Raw genomic sequence first — 17,205 nt, forward strand, 5'->3', positions numbered from 1 at the left:
TTACAGGCCTCACACTATTCAAATGAACTTTAGCTTGTGAATCACGCAATTTTCTCATCCATACTCAATAGTGTTCTGTAAGTTTGTGAAATATGTTAAATGTTAAAGGGCGAGGCCACGGAGCACCGTCACACACACACACACACGTATAGGTACATATATTTATGTGTGCACGTTGTGTGTTCCCACACAGAGACACAGGATGACCTGGGATAGAAATACAGAATCAATAGGTATAGATACCTGGAGAGGGTGTCTAATATACATTAATAAAACAAATATAGAGACAGATGTTTGAATGGATTAATCACAAACAATCCAAAAAAAAAAAAAGGGGTGTTTAGTGTTTAGGGCTAAAACCATTACTGACCAGCGAATTACATGATGCAGTGCTTGGTGCCTGCCAGCTGAGCGAATGATCCTTTCCCTCCCAAGCCTGCGAGGCTCTGTGGCGCTGCGTTGTTGAATTCGGTTTTCCACACTTCTAAAGGATATGCTCAGTTAACGGTCAGGAGCTCTTGACCTTGGAAAGTGTAAAAGGCTCCTGGACACCCGAGATAGGCAACCTAAGTCATCTCTTCAATAATAAGAGTCACTCGGTGTTCATTTGGGTTTTTAAGGCCTGAGGATTTTTATGTGTTCAGAGAACTTTTCGAGTGATCATAAAACTGAGCCTAGAGCTGCCTCCAACAGTTTGTGTTTCCTCTCAGCATCACGACTGTGACTAATCCCCTAAATTAATTTAATTTCATAGAATGAAGCATCTCAAAATACAGAGTAGAATCATTTTCTTGAAGATGAGCCAGATCGTATATCCACTGTTCCTGAATGCTGTGAATTCATCTGGGGACACTTAACATTCCACAGTTCAACAACCCTGGCAAATTTTTATTCCTAGGGAGTAGTAAACTTTCACTTTCCTTCTTAGAACATTTTATATCTGAATAGAGTGTATGCCCTGGGTTTTTTTTTTTTTTTCTTTTTCTTTTCTTTTCTTTTTTTTTTTTTTTTTGCTTTCTTGTCTTATTAATAACTTACTTTTAAATTGAGATAGAGACACTCAAGTGAATCCCAACAGAAAGGAACAATAGACACCAAAAAGGCTTCTTTTCTTATTTTTCCATTTCAAGTATTATGGGCTTGGGTTTTTTGTTGTTGTTGTTGTTGTTGTTATTTGTTTGATTTTGGTTTGGTTTTGGTCATTTAAAAAATGCTTTTATGGAACTTGGTTCGTTCTCTATATATTAAGAAATGGATGAGAATTTATGTTCTAAAGCATAACGTACCCACACAGCAATGTGACTGGAAAATACTTTCTTACTGATCTCTGACTCTCAACAATTCACCCTAAGCTACAAAAGCAGGTAAAATAAATTATAAGGAGCAAAAGAGAAGGTAATAAATTTTCCATAATGTAATTATTACAATTGGGTTACCTACCTACAGAAAAATGCAAGTTTAAATGTCCAGTGTTCCAGATGCTGGTTTGATAAAAATCTGAAAATTAGCTTTTAATAAAAACTGGTAGTAATTTAGCCTAAGGTATGCCAGTGAACCGAATGAACATTATTGAAACTTATGGGAAAATGTTCTCTTGGAAAGGAACATCTCAATTTTTCTAAAAAGTATTTGGTGAACATTTCTCTAAAAGTTTCATAATTTGACTCATTATAGAAGCCCTTCAGTCACCCTCAAATTATAGCCAAAACTCAAAAAACAAAAAAATAACTCCCTTCGGTTGCCAATGCTGCAATTGCTCTTCCTGTTCCAACCCCCTTGCTATCTAAGGGGCTCCCTGAGGCAAACATCTGAATCCAAGGAGGCTTCCTTCAGACCTGAGACTGTAGTTGCCCAAAGTAAAAACCTAATTTCTCCCCAGATTACTTCCTAGGAATCGTATTGTTTATTTTTATAATACGGGCAAGCTTACCTGTCTCGACGTAACTCTGGCTAATTGACTTGGTGTCTATTTCCCCAATCATGTTCCGCTATCCTAACCCCTTACCCCCCTGGGCCTTACTATTCACCGCCCAGCAATTTGAGAAGAGAGTGAATCTAAACTCCTCTGGGTAACCAGGAACCCCCTGCTGAATTCTGGGGAACCCAACCCCTACCCCCCCACCCCCCAACCCCCCGCCAAGGTTTAGTAAATGCGTAGTTTGCTAGCTGGTACCATCCGGCCTTAGGAAACAGCGTTTTCTCATTTTCTTTCTTTCTTCCTTCCTGTTTTTCTTTTTTGTTTTTTTCCTTCCAGTTTACCACACCATAGAACACTAGTGAAGAAATAGTTCTCCTTTTTTCCTCACACTAGAAAGGGTTTCTAGTTCCTTGGATGTGAAAAGATTTGGCTCCACTACCTAATAACGGTGATCCCTATATACTTAAGGCTTTTTGTTGTTGTTACTCAAATTATTCTATTTTTCGGCAGAAAGTAGGATCAAAAACTAAGCAGAAGACAACATCATCGTTATCGGAAGCATTGAAGAACATGAACAAACAGCTATTTGCAGCCGTCCTCTAATTTTTCACTGTTCCTACAAACATGTCAAAAGCCCTACAGGGGCCCCACAACATTGAAATAAATATGTACGTTCCAAGTAATACTTTAGGAAGAACATGCTGTTGGACCGCCCTCCTCTGCAAAGGACACAAGAGCGACTCTTTTTGCACCGGGAGAGTAAGTCGATTCAGGTCTAGGCCTCCCAGATGTGCCAGAGCCTGAGAATCAAGACGCTGCCAGGTGGCAAAAGGTCCCCACGTGGGGTTAGCACACCTGCTCTCATGCTTCGGTGATGCCACTTCACTCGCTGTATGGGGTGGGCCACGGAAAGGGCGCAAAGTATAAAATCTGATGGAACTCCCCAGAAGGAGAACTACCTTCTAGAAGCAAATCGGTTGACGCCTGCCTTTGGTTATAAAATGACAGCCCTCAGCTCATCATCAGGATGGTTAGAGAGAGAAAAAATAAAAATCAAATGTTGCTACCTCAAAATAAGTGAGGGTTTCCCACAGCAGCAGAGAGGAGGGCAGACACCCCTGGGCAGTGGGCAGTGGGGGGCAGCCCGGGCCAGCCAGAGGGCAAGGGCCCGCCTGTGACTCCAGGGCACAGAACCATCCTTGACCAGCGCCCGGGAAAAGGGAGGGCTGCCGGGATTTTAGGAACAAGGAGGTTTGACAGTCACTGTGAAGGGCTCCTTCGCACTAGGCTGTGCTGTACAAGTGCCACAACCAAGGGTGCAGCCTAACCACGCTTTCCGGCCTGTGCAATGCCTGAAAAATCCCTAGGGCCTGCCTCCTACTCCCTACAGGCCTGGGGTTCAGGAAGGGAGGCCACAGGTAGTCTGAGGAGAAAGAAACGCCAAAGAGAAAAAGGGAGAGGAAAACGTGGCTACGAGAAATCGCCAACAATTTGTGGGGGACGCGCTGGGCCTTCAAGCCATTTTTACTGAAATATCAAGGGACCATGTTCCTCCAAACCCTGCGGCTTGAGGAGGGCCAGGCAGCTGGCTCTGGGCTACGACAGGGAGTAGGGCTCCGGGGTCGTGAGCCCAGGTAGCACCCATCAAGCCGAAGGAGGGCACGATGGGCGTAGGTGGCTCTTCTGGGGCTCTGTTAGTAATGCTCACGTTGAAAGTACACGGCTGCATCTCCTCGCAGCCCACCTGCCCATAAAAATACAGCTTAAAATAGCAGGGGCCTCTCTAGGTTAGTAGAAAATGTGATCATTCAGGAGCCGTAAGCAAAATAATCTGCTCGTGTCAAACTGTATCTAGAAGGCAACATCTCTAAAACCCTTCAGGCCACTAGGCTGATAATAAACCAGACTCATAAGTTAATTAATAGGGAGGCACATTTATGTATATACAGAGAGAAATAAAAAATGTTGGTTCCTACAGCTGTCTACCCCCTACGTACAAGAACTTAAAAATGAAGGAAATAATATGGTGCTGTGGAAAACAAATGGTAAATTCAATCCACAATGATCCAAAGCAGAAATAGTGCCAGAGTCACTTAGAGAGATGTAATAACACAACCCAAGAAAGAAAATATTAGAAAGGGATATTTTCTTTTTTTTTTTTTTTCATTTTTTTTTTTTTTTTAGAAAGGGATATTTTCAAAGACAGAAGTTGTGAGAATCTACTGGAACATTTGCTGAGAAGATGGTACATTCATCCTTAAGGCCTCAACTTGTTGAATCAATGGATGAGAGGTACCTCAGGCTTCCTCAGTTGGGCATCTTGAAACGTTCAAATCACGGAACCAACTCCACAGTACTCAACAAACAAACTCTTGGGTAGAGTTTGGCTTTCCATGCAGCTTGTTTGGAAGGAGTTAAAACATTACTGTAGGCTAATAAATTGGCCGTTCTGTTTATACATCAGGGTTTGCAGTTCATAGTAGAAGTTTCTCCCTGAGAGGCAAGGCCACTTCCAGGGAGCTGAAAAAACAGGCCGCTGAGTCTGGAAAGCTGAGGGCCAAGTTCTGGATCATTACAAACAACTCAAATAATAACCACCCCGAGAAATACCTCGGGAGGTAGCAAGAGAAGCTCCGTCAGGTGCGAGCCTCATTGTTCCAAGGTCTACCTTGAAATTTAACACGAAAACACGGAACTAGCCTGCATTATTCTCTTAATCTATAATGACTCAAACTACTGCTATCGAGTATTCTTACCTCAAATAAAGAATTAGAAAATAAAAAAGTAACTATATTCCATACAGTGCAATAAGCTATCAAAAAACAACAGAAATGGAATGGCTAGATTAAAATATAGCCCCAAAAAAAGCCCTGAGAAATTGAACTCGTCATTTTGATTTGGTTTGAAAACTAATATTTCTTCATCTGTTACTATGGTACCGTTTAGCTAATCGTAACATAATGAAGTAAGTTTAGGTTTTCCGTTTTTTAAAATATGTTATGTTCAGAGATCTAGGTAGCACCTTTGTGATGTTTTTCTATTACTTCCCAAGTAGAGAAAAACTCTGTTATCTGGGAATAACATTATTTTTGGCTTGACCTTGTGTGGAAGACTGTAATGACACATGCAGCTGTTGAAATGTAAATGAGAAATAGGTTAACCGCATTTGGAAACTACACTTTTTCCTCCAGCCTTCTTCTGCTCCTTTCACTTGGCCTGATAAGCTGTCCCTAACCTCTGTTTAGCATAGAACACTATTAGGCATAAGCGATTTAGCTTAATTTCTGATATTTCATATTAATTATTCTACTTTCATGGGGTGGAATTTAAAAAAGATCAGATAGTCAAACTAAAATGTGTATTAAATGCTATTCCATTGAAGGATACACGAAACACATTTTATTTCCTCGTCTGGAACAGTAAGCGTCACTCTGTGTAGAAGTCGTGTAAACTGATGTGAAACATCCTCCCAACTCCAGTCCGTTTCACCCACTGGCCACAAGAATCAAAACAGCAGTCGCAGGGCTTTGAGACCAAAACTCACGGAGTTTAACACATAAAAGTGAAATACACATTACAAAACTTCCTTAAAATCTGAAAGCATTTTTTTTAATGACTTATCTTCAAAGTGCCAGTCGTTATTTTGGTGGGGGAGACACAAGTTCCTGGAGCTTGTATTCTCGCATGGAGATAGACCCTAAACCAAATAGAATGTGTTGTCTGTTAGATATGATCCACGATAAGGAGAGAAACAGAGAAGGGAAAGCCTAAGAGTTTTGGGGTGGCGGGTTTTGCAATTTTAGATAGGAGAGTAAGGAAGACTTTACTAAGAAGAAGACATTTGAGTAAAAAAAAAACTAAAAAAAAAGGGGGGGGGAGAGGAAGCTATGCAGTTGGGGGAAGATCACTCTAATCGGAGAGAACAAGTGCAAAGTTTCAGAGGTGGAAGCAAGCCCAGCTATTTCAAGGAATAAGAGGCAAGTCTGTGTGTCTGGAGCAAAGTGAAGAAGGCATGAGTAGGAAGAGATGTGGCGAGAGGGGAAGCAGGCCAGGGTGAGAACCAGGGTGAGGACCTCTAGGACCTTCTGAGTAGCCAAAGGACTTGACTTTCTGCATTTTGAAATGAGAGCCATTGGAAGGTTTTGAGCGCGAGTGCATGATCTGACTTATCTTTTAAGCAGACTTCTCTAACTGCTGTGTTAGGAAGATAATGAAGGAGTCAAGAGACCTACAGCTGGAAAATGCTGGATTTGGAAAGCAGCTCATAAAATAACTAGTGATTAAAAAAAATTATATGTATTTATGTGTGCAGTGAGAGTATATTAGGCTTCTCCAGAGGAGCAGAGCCCATAGGATGTACGTATACATGACCACGGAGTCTGAGACTCCAAGATCTACGGGATGAGTTGGCGGGCTGGAGACCCAGGAAGAGCCTGATGTTTCAGTTCAAGTCTGAAGGCAGGAGAAAAGCCAAAATTCCAGTTCAAAGGCGTTCATGCGAAGAGAATCCTCTCTTACTCTAGGGAGTGTCAGCCTTTTTGTTCTAGTCAGGCCTTGAAATGATTGGATAGAGCCCAATCACATTAGGAAGGGCGCTCTGCTTACTCCGTCTGCCAATTTACACGCTAATCTTATCCAAAACAGTCTCACAGAAACACCCAGAATAATGTTTGACCGAATAGCTAGGCACTCCAGGAGCAGTCAAGTTGATACAAAAAATTAACCATCACAAGCGCACCCCTTGTCAACATGGCCTCACACACATCTCCAAGATTATTTGGAGATTAAACTATACCTAATCTCCAAATGCAGATAATAACAGGTCATTATCCCATCTAACGTGATCAACTATCCTGCATACAACCAGGTATGCACTAACCTTCCCCCAAAGGAAGAAGTAAAGTCCTTGAGTGATGTTTACTCTTCTTGTAACTTAATATTATGCTATAAATCGACAATACTTAAATACTATGATATTAAGGCAATGCATCTTATTTCACACGATAAAGGGGTAAGAGAAAACAAAGACATTCATTAAGAATATTGTTGTGAATATTTTGTTTTTGTGAATTTTCTTGTGTATACACATAAATACATTATTTGTAAATGCATGTACACACATATACTCACAAAATAAGGAGACTATATTCATGAATTACAGTCCTCATTTCTGTAACTGGTCGTATGGTCATAACTGGTTTTTAGAGCTACTTTTCCTATTATTCATTCTGTATTTCTTTTGCCCTCATTAAGCCTCTCCCAGCTGGTCGTGATTCTTTACCTGATGAGCTAACTCAGAATTTCATGCCTAAAGCGTCTGGGTCAGTAGTAGTCCTGCCTGGACTGTGTTGTAGTTTTTCATAGACCTTAACCACAGGGCACGGTAACATCAGGAAATGCCCTAAAGGAACCCTATTCCAGACCTACTCTCCCTTACCCCCACTGTGACGTAATAAAGCGATTTCTTCAAGGTGGTCAGGATCATTCATTCCAGTCAGCACAGTAACTCTGTTTTGTCTATTGATTCAGAGGCCTGAGGTGCCCAAAATAGCCAGCCTTCAGTCTTAACTTTAAGTTCGATGAAATCATCGTGTCCCCTGATGGAAGCAGTCCTCCCTCTGGAACTCGAACCCCTAGGCCAGCAGAGCATAAGGGCGTGTGAACAGGAAGCAAAACTTTTGCTATGAATCACTAGAAGTAATGATGAATGATGCCACTCCCATTTCCACCCGTTGATTCCTGGACCCATGACTCCTGGCTATTGAGAAACAGAAAAATTGGACACTGATGCAGAGAGCATGCAGCCTTCTGGAAAGCCTTGCCCCAGCCCTGTGAGGTATTGTCATCAAGCTGGCACTAGGGTTGAGTCCTCCCCAATGGCCGTTCCAACCTTCTGTCAAGTGAGCTGCTTTGAGGAGGTTGGGAAATATGCTAAGGCCAGTGAATTTTATGAACATAGGCCCACTTCACTTCCTACGAAGCGAGTTCCTTGATCAGAGGCAATGCGGTGCGGAACTGCAGTAGATAAGGCACTCTGTAAACCCCTGAATAGTGATTTTGGCAGAAGCATTGCCCTCAAAGAAGGCAAATTTGTATCCAGAGTGTCTATTCCAGTTTTTTAAAAAAACAAAAACGCTGCCCTTTTCATGAACAAAGCAGAGTAATGTAATCGACCTGCCACAGGTAGCTGGATAATCACCCCGAGCGATGGTGCCATGCTGGGGACTTGGTGTTGATCCCAGCTGTTGTCAGATTGGGCACTCAGCAGTGGCTATAGCCGGGTCAGCCTGGGTGAGTGGAAGTCCCTGTGGCTGAGCACGTGCATAATCTCCATCCCTGCAACTGTAGTAATGAGAGGGACGGTGGGGGAAAGCGGGGGACTAGCATCCACAGCATGGGTCATCCTGTCCATTTGGTTATAAAACTCTCCTCTCTCGAGGTCATCCTTTGGTCTCATTCCCATGGGACACAAATACCCTCACATTTTTTGCCCATTCGGAGAAGTCCATCCACATATCTCTTTACCAAGCTTCCTTCTCACTAAATTTTCTAATCACGTTCCTTCCAAGTCTCCGACCATCCAACTAAACCATTGGCAACAGCCCACGGATTGGTATGTGATCATGCATCTAACTGTTTCTCCTTTCACGTAAAGTGAACAGCCAGGTGCACTACTTGGAGTTCTGCCTACTGGGAGGATTTCCCTTCACTGCTGACCTTCAGGGATGTCCCAGAAAGGGACAGTAGGGTTACAACTGTCCACTGAAGGTGGTGCCTGCACACCATACTGAACCATCCGCAAACCAGGCCTAAGTCCACTCTTCCTCTTCAGCTGATCACAGGGAAATCCTCATGAGGCCAAAGGTACAGGCCTAAGAGAAGGAAAGCAGTATAGTCGCAGTGGGGACCATAGGCATTTAAGCCACCTCTTTCATGTAACTTGGTTGTGTCTTCAGGGCTTGGTCAATCATAATCATATATGTATCACTTCTATTGGGCAATGGTGTGCTGCTGTGTACACAACTCTATGGCTTGGTGGATCGTAACACGCAGTTCATGGTGGGCAGGTCACATGGTAACTCGGTGACCCGCAGAAAAGCATTCAATCTCTAAGAGGAGTCTAAAAGCTGTTTCCTAAAAGAAGAGTAGTTATCTGTGATGGATGACAGGGCCTTGCTCCAAAATCCTAAAGGCCTGTGCTGCAATTCGCCTATAGGGGCTCCAAGCAGCATCTCTATCCGCCATTGCCACTTCAAGCACCATTGGATCTACTGGATCCTATGGCTAAGGTGGCAAAGCAGCTTGTACAATAGCCTGGACCTGTTGCAAAGCCTTCTTTGTCCTGTACTTCACTCAAAACCAGCACCTTTTTGGATCACTAGATAATGAGCCAGAGTAACAGACCCGAATAAGCACTATGTTGTTTCCGAAACCCAAAAAGGCCACTAGGCATGGTATCTTTTCTTGTCGTGGAAGGGGCCAGAAGCAACAACCTATTCTTGAACTTATTAAAAGGTATATCTCAGCACGCCTCACACCACCGGATCCCTAGAAATTTCACTGAGGTAGAGGATCCCTGCATTTTTGTGGGATTTATTTCCCACACTTTGACCTGCGAATATCTTACCAATAAGTCTAGATTAATTGCTACTTCTTGTTCACTAGTCCAAGCAGCATAGTGTCATCAGTGTAATAGAACAATATAATATCTTGTGGAAGAAAAAGGCAATCAAGATCCTTGTGAACTAAATTCTAATATAGGGCTAGAGTGTTCATACACCCGCAATATAGGAAAGTGAAGGTGCAGTGTTGCCCTCGGCAGCTGAAAGCAAACTCATGGATAGGTATGGAGAACCTTTACCAGGAACATTTGCCAGATCAATAGCTGTATTTCCAGTACCAGAGGATGTGTTAATTTGTTCAAGCAACGAAACCACCTCTGGTACAGCAGCTGCGATTGGAGTCACCACCTGGTTAAGCTTATGAAAATCCACTGCCCGTCTCCAAAAGTCAATTGTCTTCCGCGCAGGCCGAATAGGCTAGTTGAATGGGGATGTGATAGAAATCACCACTCCTGCATCTTTCAAGTCCCTGATTTTAGGCTAATCTCTGTAATCCCTCCAGGGATGCAGTGTTGCTTTTGATTTACTATTTTCCTTGATAGAGACAGTTCCCCTTGCTCTCCCACCAGGATAGCCTTTACTCCCCAAGTCAGAGAACCAGCGTGCGGATTGTATCACCTAAGTCTGTCTGGTCCAATGATGCATTGTGGAACAGGAGAGATAACCACAGGATGAGTTTGGGGACCTGCTGGGCCCACGGCGGGACGGACAGGAGCTAAAATACCATTCAGCACCTGACCTTCATAAGCCACTACCACCAGACCACAGTGATGTTGTGGGTCTCTTGGAATCAAATCAGAATCAGTATCTAGTAGTTCCTGAAATGTCTGATTACTTCCTTTTCCTCAGCATACAGCTACCCTGAAAGAAAGCTATAGGTCCTTCTGGGGAAGGCTGGAGAAAGATTAGCAGCGTTTTTGGCAGTGTTCCAGGATTCTTCCTCAGGGGGACTTGGTCTTCTCTTCATTCAAGGAGCTTGAGGTCTGGCTCAAGTCTGGGAATTTACTGAGGGGCCATATTCTGTTTTTAAGAGTCAGTTTAGACCTTCGTTCACTTAAACGAAAACTCTTCTGCTTCTATGTATCAGGTAAGAATTCAGTAGCTTCCTATCTGTTTCACTTCTAGGAGCATCACGATCGACTAGCCAGCACCAGAGATCGGTGTGAACCGGGTTATTCTGATCGCCTTCATTCCGCTCTCCATTCACTAACCACAACCACCTTGCCTTTGGCGGTTAAGTGCTGCAACTTGACTCCTACCACACAGGGATCCAGTTACTGCCATGCATTTAGGTTTCCCAATCCAGCGACCTCAGTTCCCACCATGAGGTCCGTCCTACAAAGAAGGGTGGCCACGGAGCTCTTCAAGGATGCTGGGGCTCCCCTCACAAATTTATTTCTCAGAGTAGTGGTGAAAAGCAGGACTTCTGGGCCCTCCCAGAGTGGGCGAGGGGGTCTTAAATGACAAATCCATTCTAATGTTATAATTTCCCTAAGCCCTTGAATCCTCTACATTAAACGAAGGCAGAAGGGGCATTTCTAACTCACTCACTGAGTCCACCATTTGGTCCATGTCTCAGCAACAAACTGTTTGACCCCTTTGAACTCCCGAAACTACCATATTAAATGCATAATGTCTTCTCAGTCAGCCCCTGTCAAAAAATGCAGCCTGATCCAACTCAACAGTTCTTCTACCGTTAGCCCAATCCCAAGTATCCATTCCTGCAAACGTTCCCCAAATTTCTATCTGTACAAATAGAACACTCAAGCAGTCATTGTCAAGTGCAGCACACCTCCCTGTGAGTCACACTTTGTGCCTCACCTTTAAGGGCCTGGCTGGGGGGCAGCCCGGGTGGCTCAGCGGTTTAGCTCCTTCCGGAGACCCAGGATCGAGTCCCACATCGGGATCCCTGCATGGAGCCTGCTTCTCCCTCTGCCTATGTCTCTGCCTCTCTCTGTCTCTCTCTCTGTCTCTCTCTCTGTCTCTCATGAATAAATAAATAAAATCTTTTAAAAAGGGGGGGGGGCTTGCTGGGACTTGAGTCTAGTTATGGGTCTAGAAGCAAAGACGGCTGGTGGGAGTGGGTCCTAAGGAAAATCAGCATCGTCTTGCAGGGCAACTACCCTTAGGGAAAGCCACTACAGCTTCTTCAGGTGATGTAGAGTTAATCCCCTCAGTCAGGGTGGGGCGGCCTCTTCAACTAGCAAAGAAGACTCATCAGAATTCAGGGGCTCAATGTCCCCAGTTTTGTCAAAGTCTTCCCACACATTCCCATTCTCACTTTCCAGATCCGATCCTTCTTCCATCAGTGGGAAGGAAGGCATCGCAAGGCTGGGATTTCAACTTGTATTACAGTTCAGCCAGCTGCAGGGTGAGGTCTGGGTTGGATTCATCAATCTCACCCTGCAGCTAAAGGAGACAAGGGGCTCCTCCTAGGAATACATCGAAACTTGCAGGTCACTTATGCACCTCAGCTGGGAATTTATATCTCTGAGCTCATCCTTTGTTTTCACCATTTTTTCCAGAGACATGAGGAGCAATCAGCCAACCTCATTATATTTATTTGTTTGACAAAAAATAGCCAACAATATTATACACATAGTCACCCAGATACTTGCTTCTGGTCAGTGATTGATTATCAGTATCAAATGGTAATATTTTGTGTATCTCTATTGCCAGATCATGCCAGAGTATTAGTGATCTCCTTACTACTGGAAATAGAGTCATAATTAATCATAGTAGAGAGCCAATCCCAAAAACCCCAGAACCAATTCAGAAAACTCATCCTTAAAGTTCTATTTCTCTAGAATCACTCTTGGTACCAAAAACCATAGTAGTCAAGGTTCTTTACAGAAACAGAACTAATTGTATATACATATAAAATATATGTATATTATTATTATAAATATAAAATAATAATTATCATAAATATATGATATATATAAATAATATAGATTAAATATATCTATCTTAGAAAGGGGGAGAAAGAGATTTATTATAGAAAATTGGCTCACATAATTATGGAATCTGGCACAAGTCCCAAGACCTGTAGGGTGAATCGGCAAGCAGGAGCCGGAGAAAAGCCAGCGACGCAGCTCCAGGCTGAAGGCTGGCAGGCTTCATGTGCAGGAAGAGTTGATGTTTCAATCTGAGTCTAAAGGCTGGAAAAGGCTTCTCTCCCAGTTCGGAGGCAGTCAGGCGGAAGGAGTGCTCTCTTGTTTAGGGAAGGGTCAGCCTTTTTGATCTCTTCAGGCCTTCCACTGATAAAACGTGGTCCACCCACATCGGGAAGGCAATCGACTCTACTCTGTCAACCTCAATGTTAATATTCTCAGAAACACTCTCACAAACATGCCCGTGATAATGTATGACCGTGTAGCTGGGCGCCTTGTGGTCTAATCAAGTTGACACATAAAATTCACCCTAAAGAAGAGGTTTTAATGATTAAAAAAAAAAATGAGCAAACATTTCTCCCTCATACACATGCTACATATATACAGGCAAACCTCATTTTATTGTGCTTCACTTTATCGCATGTCACAGACACAGCATTTTTTTTTTTTTTTTTTACAAACTGAAGGTTTGTAGCAACCCTGCATCAGATAGGTCTATCAGTGCCATTTTTCCATATATTTCATTTCATGTTTCTGTGTCACATTTCAGTTCATAGTAGTCAAGGTTCTTTACAGAAACAGAACTAATTGTATATACATATAAAATATATGTATTCTTCACAATACTTCAGACTTTCACAATATTTCAGACTTTTTAATTATTATTATATTTGTTAAACTGATCTGTGATCAATGGTCTCTGATGTTGCTACTGTAATTGTAACTGTGGTGTTATTATTGTAATTGTGGGGTTCCGCAAACTCTGACCGCCATAAGATGGTGAACTTAATGTGACTGGTCCAGTGACAAGCCTTTCCCCCATCTCTCTCATTCTCCTTGAACCTCCCTATTCCATGAGACACAATAATGTTGATATCAGGCCAATTAATAACCCTACAATGGCTTCTAAGTGTTCAAGTAAAAGGAAGAGTCACACGTCTCACCTTAAATCAAGAGCTAAACATAATTCAGGTTAGGGAGGAAGGCACGTCAGAAGCCAAGACAGGCTGAAAGCTAGGCCTCTTACATCAGGCAGCCAAGTTGTGGATGCAAGGAAAAGTTCTTGAAGGAAATTAAAACTTCAATGCCCGTGAACACACAAATGATAAGAAAGTGATACAGCTTTGTGCTGATATGGAGAAAGTTTCAGGGGTCTGGATAGAAGATCAAAGCAAAGCAACAATAACATTCCCTTAAACCACAGCCTGATGCAGAGCAAGGCCTCACTCTTGTTAATTCTGTGAAGGCGGAGACAGGTGAGGAAGCTGCAGAAGAAAAGTTGGAAGCAGAGGTTGGTTCATGAGATTTAAGGAAAGAAGTTAACCTCAAAGTTCAGGGTGAAGCAGCAAGTGCTGCTATGGAAGCTCCAGCAATTTATCCAGAAGATCTAGCTCAGATAATTAATGGAGGTAGCTCCGCTAAACATTTCCAATGCACACAAAGCCTTCTATTAGAAGAAGATGCCATCTTGCACTAGAGAGGAGAAGCCAATGGGAGTCAGGTTGACTCCCTTCTTAGAAGATAATGAGGCTGGTGACTTTAAATTGGAGATAGTGCTCAGTTTCCAGTCTGAAAATCCTAAGGCCTTTAAGAATTATGAGGAATCTATTCCACCTGTGCTCTATAAGTGGAACAGCAAAGCCCGGATGGTAGCATATCTGTTTACAACATGTTTATTGAATATTTTAAAGGCCACTATTCAGAACTACTATTCAAAAAAGAAGATTCTTGGGCAGCCCCTGTGACTCAGCAGTTTAGCGCCTGCCTTCAGCCCAGGGCCTGATCCTGGAGACCCAGGATCAAGTTCCATGTCAGGCTCCCTGCTTGGAGCCTGCTTCTCCCACTGCCTGTGTCTCTGCCTCTCTCTCTCTCTCTCTCTCTCTCTGTGTGTGTGTGTGTGTGTGTGTGTGTGTGTGTGTGTATCTCATGAATAAATACATAAAATCTTAAAAAAAAAAAAGAAGAAGAAGATTCTTTTCAAAATATAATTGTTCATTGACAGTGCACCTGGTCACCCAAGAGCTTGATGGAGATGATCAATGAAATTAATGTTTTCACGCCTGCTAACACAACGTCCATGGATCAAGGAGTCATTTTGGCCTTCAAGTCTTATTATTTAAGAAATGCATTTTGTAAGGCTAGAGCTGCCACAGATAGTAATTCCTCTGATGGATCTGGGCAAAGTCCACTGACAACCTTCTGGAAAGGATTCACCATTCCAGATGTCATTTAGAATATTTGTGATTTGTGAAAAAGGTCAAAATATCAGCATTAACTCGAGTGTGGAAGAAGTTGATTCCAGTCCTCATGGATGACTTTGAGAGGGTCAAGAATTCAGTGGAGAAAGTAACTACAGATGTCGTAGAAACAGTAAGAGAACTAGAATTAGAAATAGAGCCTAACATGTGACTGAATTGCTACTATCTCATAATCAAACTTGAAGTAATGGGGAGCTGCCTCTTATGGATGAGCAACAAAGGTAGTTTCTTGAGATGGAATCCACTCCTGGTGAAGATGCTGCAAAGATCGTTGAAATGACATCAAAGGATTCAGGATATTACATAAGCTTAGTTGATAAAGCAGCAGTAGGGGAGAAGATTGACTCTAATTCGGTAAGAAATTCTACTGTGGGCAAAATGCTATCAAATAGCATCACAGGCCACAGAGAAAGGAAGAACCAATCCATGCAAAAAACTTCATTATTGTCTTATTTGAAGAAGTTGTCACAACCACCCCAATGTTCAGCAACCACCATCCTGATGAGTCAGCAGCCATCAACATTGAAGCAACATCCTCTACCAGCAGAGATTACAATTCGCTGACAGCTCAGATGATGTTAGCACTTTTTTTTGGCAGTAAAGTGTTTGTTAGTTAAGGTACGTACATTTTTGTTAGACATATGCTATTGCACACTTAATAGATATAGCAGAGTATAAAAATAACTTTTATACATACAGGAAAGCAAAAAATTTATTTGACTCGCTTTATTGGATATTTACTTTATTATGGTGGTCTGGAAACAAACCTGCAATATCTCCAAAATGTGCCTATACTCAAAACTGATTCATAATCTGCATATTAATTCTGGTATCCAACTTAAAGCAAATGCCTCCTCTTATAAATATATATTTAGTATTAATATCTCTTTCAGATCATGTCCCTGACATTATGTGATAAAATAGTATTGTGAAAAAAAAATAGTATTGTGAAATGTTTATTATGATTTCTCTCCAAGAATGATATTATTACTAAGTCTGAGAATGATTTCACAATCTTTTCAGCTAGAAAATACCTTACATGTTTTTAATATATGAACTAAAAATTTAAATCCACTTTTAGCCTATTATTTATTTGGGGGACAATGCAATTTTTTTAATTTTTTCCTTTTTATAGAAATAATGCACTGGTCAGAGATTTTGCTGCCTAATTTTGAAAATTTTATAAAACTCTGTGGGTTCTTTCCACTACTTGAAAAAGTTCTATAACACACAAGAGACCAGGGTCAAAAGGCCCATTGATCTAATGAAGTCTGATCTTCAAATATTCATGAACAGGTCTCCTAATTAGTTTGCTCTTTGGCTATCCTTACAAATCATCATAATTGTAATTTCACTTGTCCCAGTAGCAAAAGATTCACATTCCGTGATGAAACTGTAATTTCATGATTATAAAGTAGTTAATGATCATAAAATATTTTTAATTACAGCAATTGTACTATCATTTTGTTATTAATCTTTTAAAAAGATTTTTATTTATTTATTCATGAGAGACACAGAGAGAGAGGCAGAGACACAGGCAGAGGGAGAAGCAGGTGGGGGTGGTTTGGTGAGGAGCAGATACTGACCTCATTGTGCCCTGACACTGCTGTACCCTTCTACATGGGGAGAAGAGATTCAGGCTCTCAACTGGGAATAAAAATAGGTTCTCAAAAAAAAAAAAAAAATACTTGTCATTAATTTAATACTTCAGCAAAGTATATTTTAATTGTTGATCCATCTTGTGAATTCAGGATATACTTAGCACTATGGTCTCAACAACAAAAATAATAGGATTATTAATAAGCAAAGAATAATATACAAATGATGTGATATAAGTTATTTAAATAGACTAATTCATTGCTTGTGGCACATATACAATTCTAGAAAACGTAATGATTATTCAGAACATAAAGAAATTTCTGTTATGAAAATCATTATTATTGTTTTATTTCAAATTTATGAAATGTATGCGAGCAAATATTTCATGTTCTTCTTCTGAATTGCCTAAACTCCTATGAATCACCCATAAACCATCAGAGACCACCAGTGTTCTGTGGACTGTGCTTTGAGAAACACTGCCCTCGAGGTTCATTGCAGATACTTTAGGGAACGCACCAAAAGGCAAGAGGAAGGAGAGGCTGGAAGAAGAGGAAGACATCTGATTTCAATAAGAGGATTCAGCTTTCACCTAATTTACATATTGGGTTGGTGAGAAATTTTTCTATTTCAAGAAATGTTTCTACTGATAAAAAAAATAGTTTAAAAAGCATAATCACTAACTTTGTTGAGAAGAG

The 17,205-nt window shown here is 41.6% G+C and overlaps 1 pseudogene; it reads left to right on the forward strand.

The window, feature by feature from the left end:
* Positions 1-13,552: 13,552 nt before the first annotated feature.
* On the forward strand, positions 13,553-15,475 carry LOC121481378 (annotated as a pseudogene).
* Positions 15,476-17,205: the final 1,730 nt, after the last annotated feature.

This window comes from Vulpes lagopus, chromosome 23 (assembly GCF_018345385.1).
Source record: "Vulpes lagopus strain Blue_001 chromosome 23, ASM1834538v1, whole genome shotgun sequence".
NCBI lineage: Eukaryota > Metazoa > Chordata > Mammalia > Carnivora > Canidae > Vulpes > Vulpes lagopus.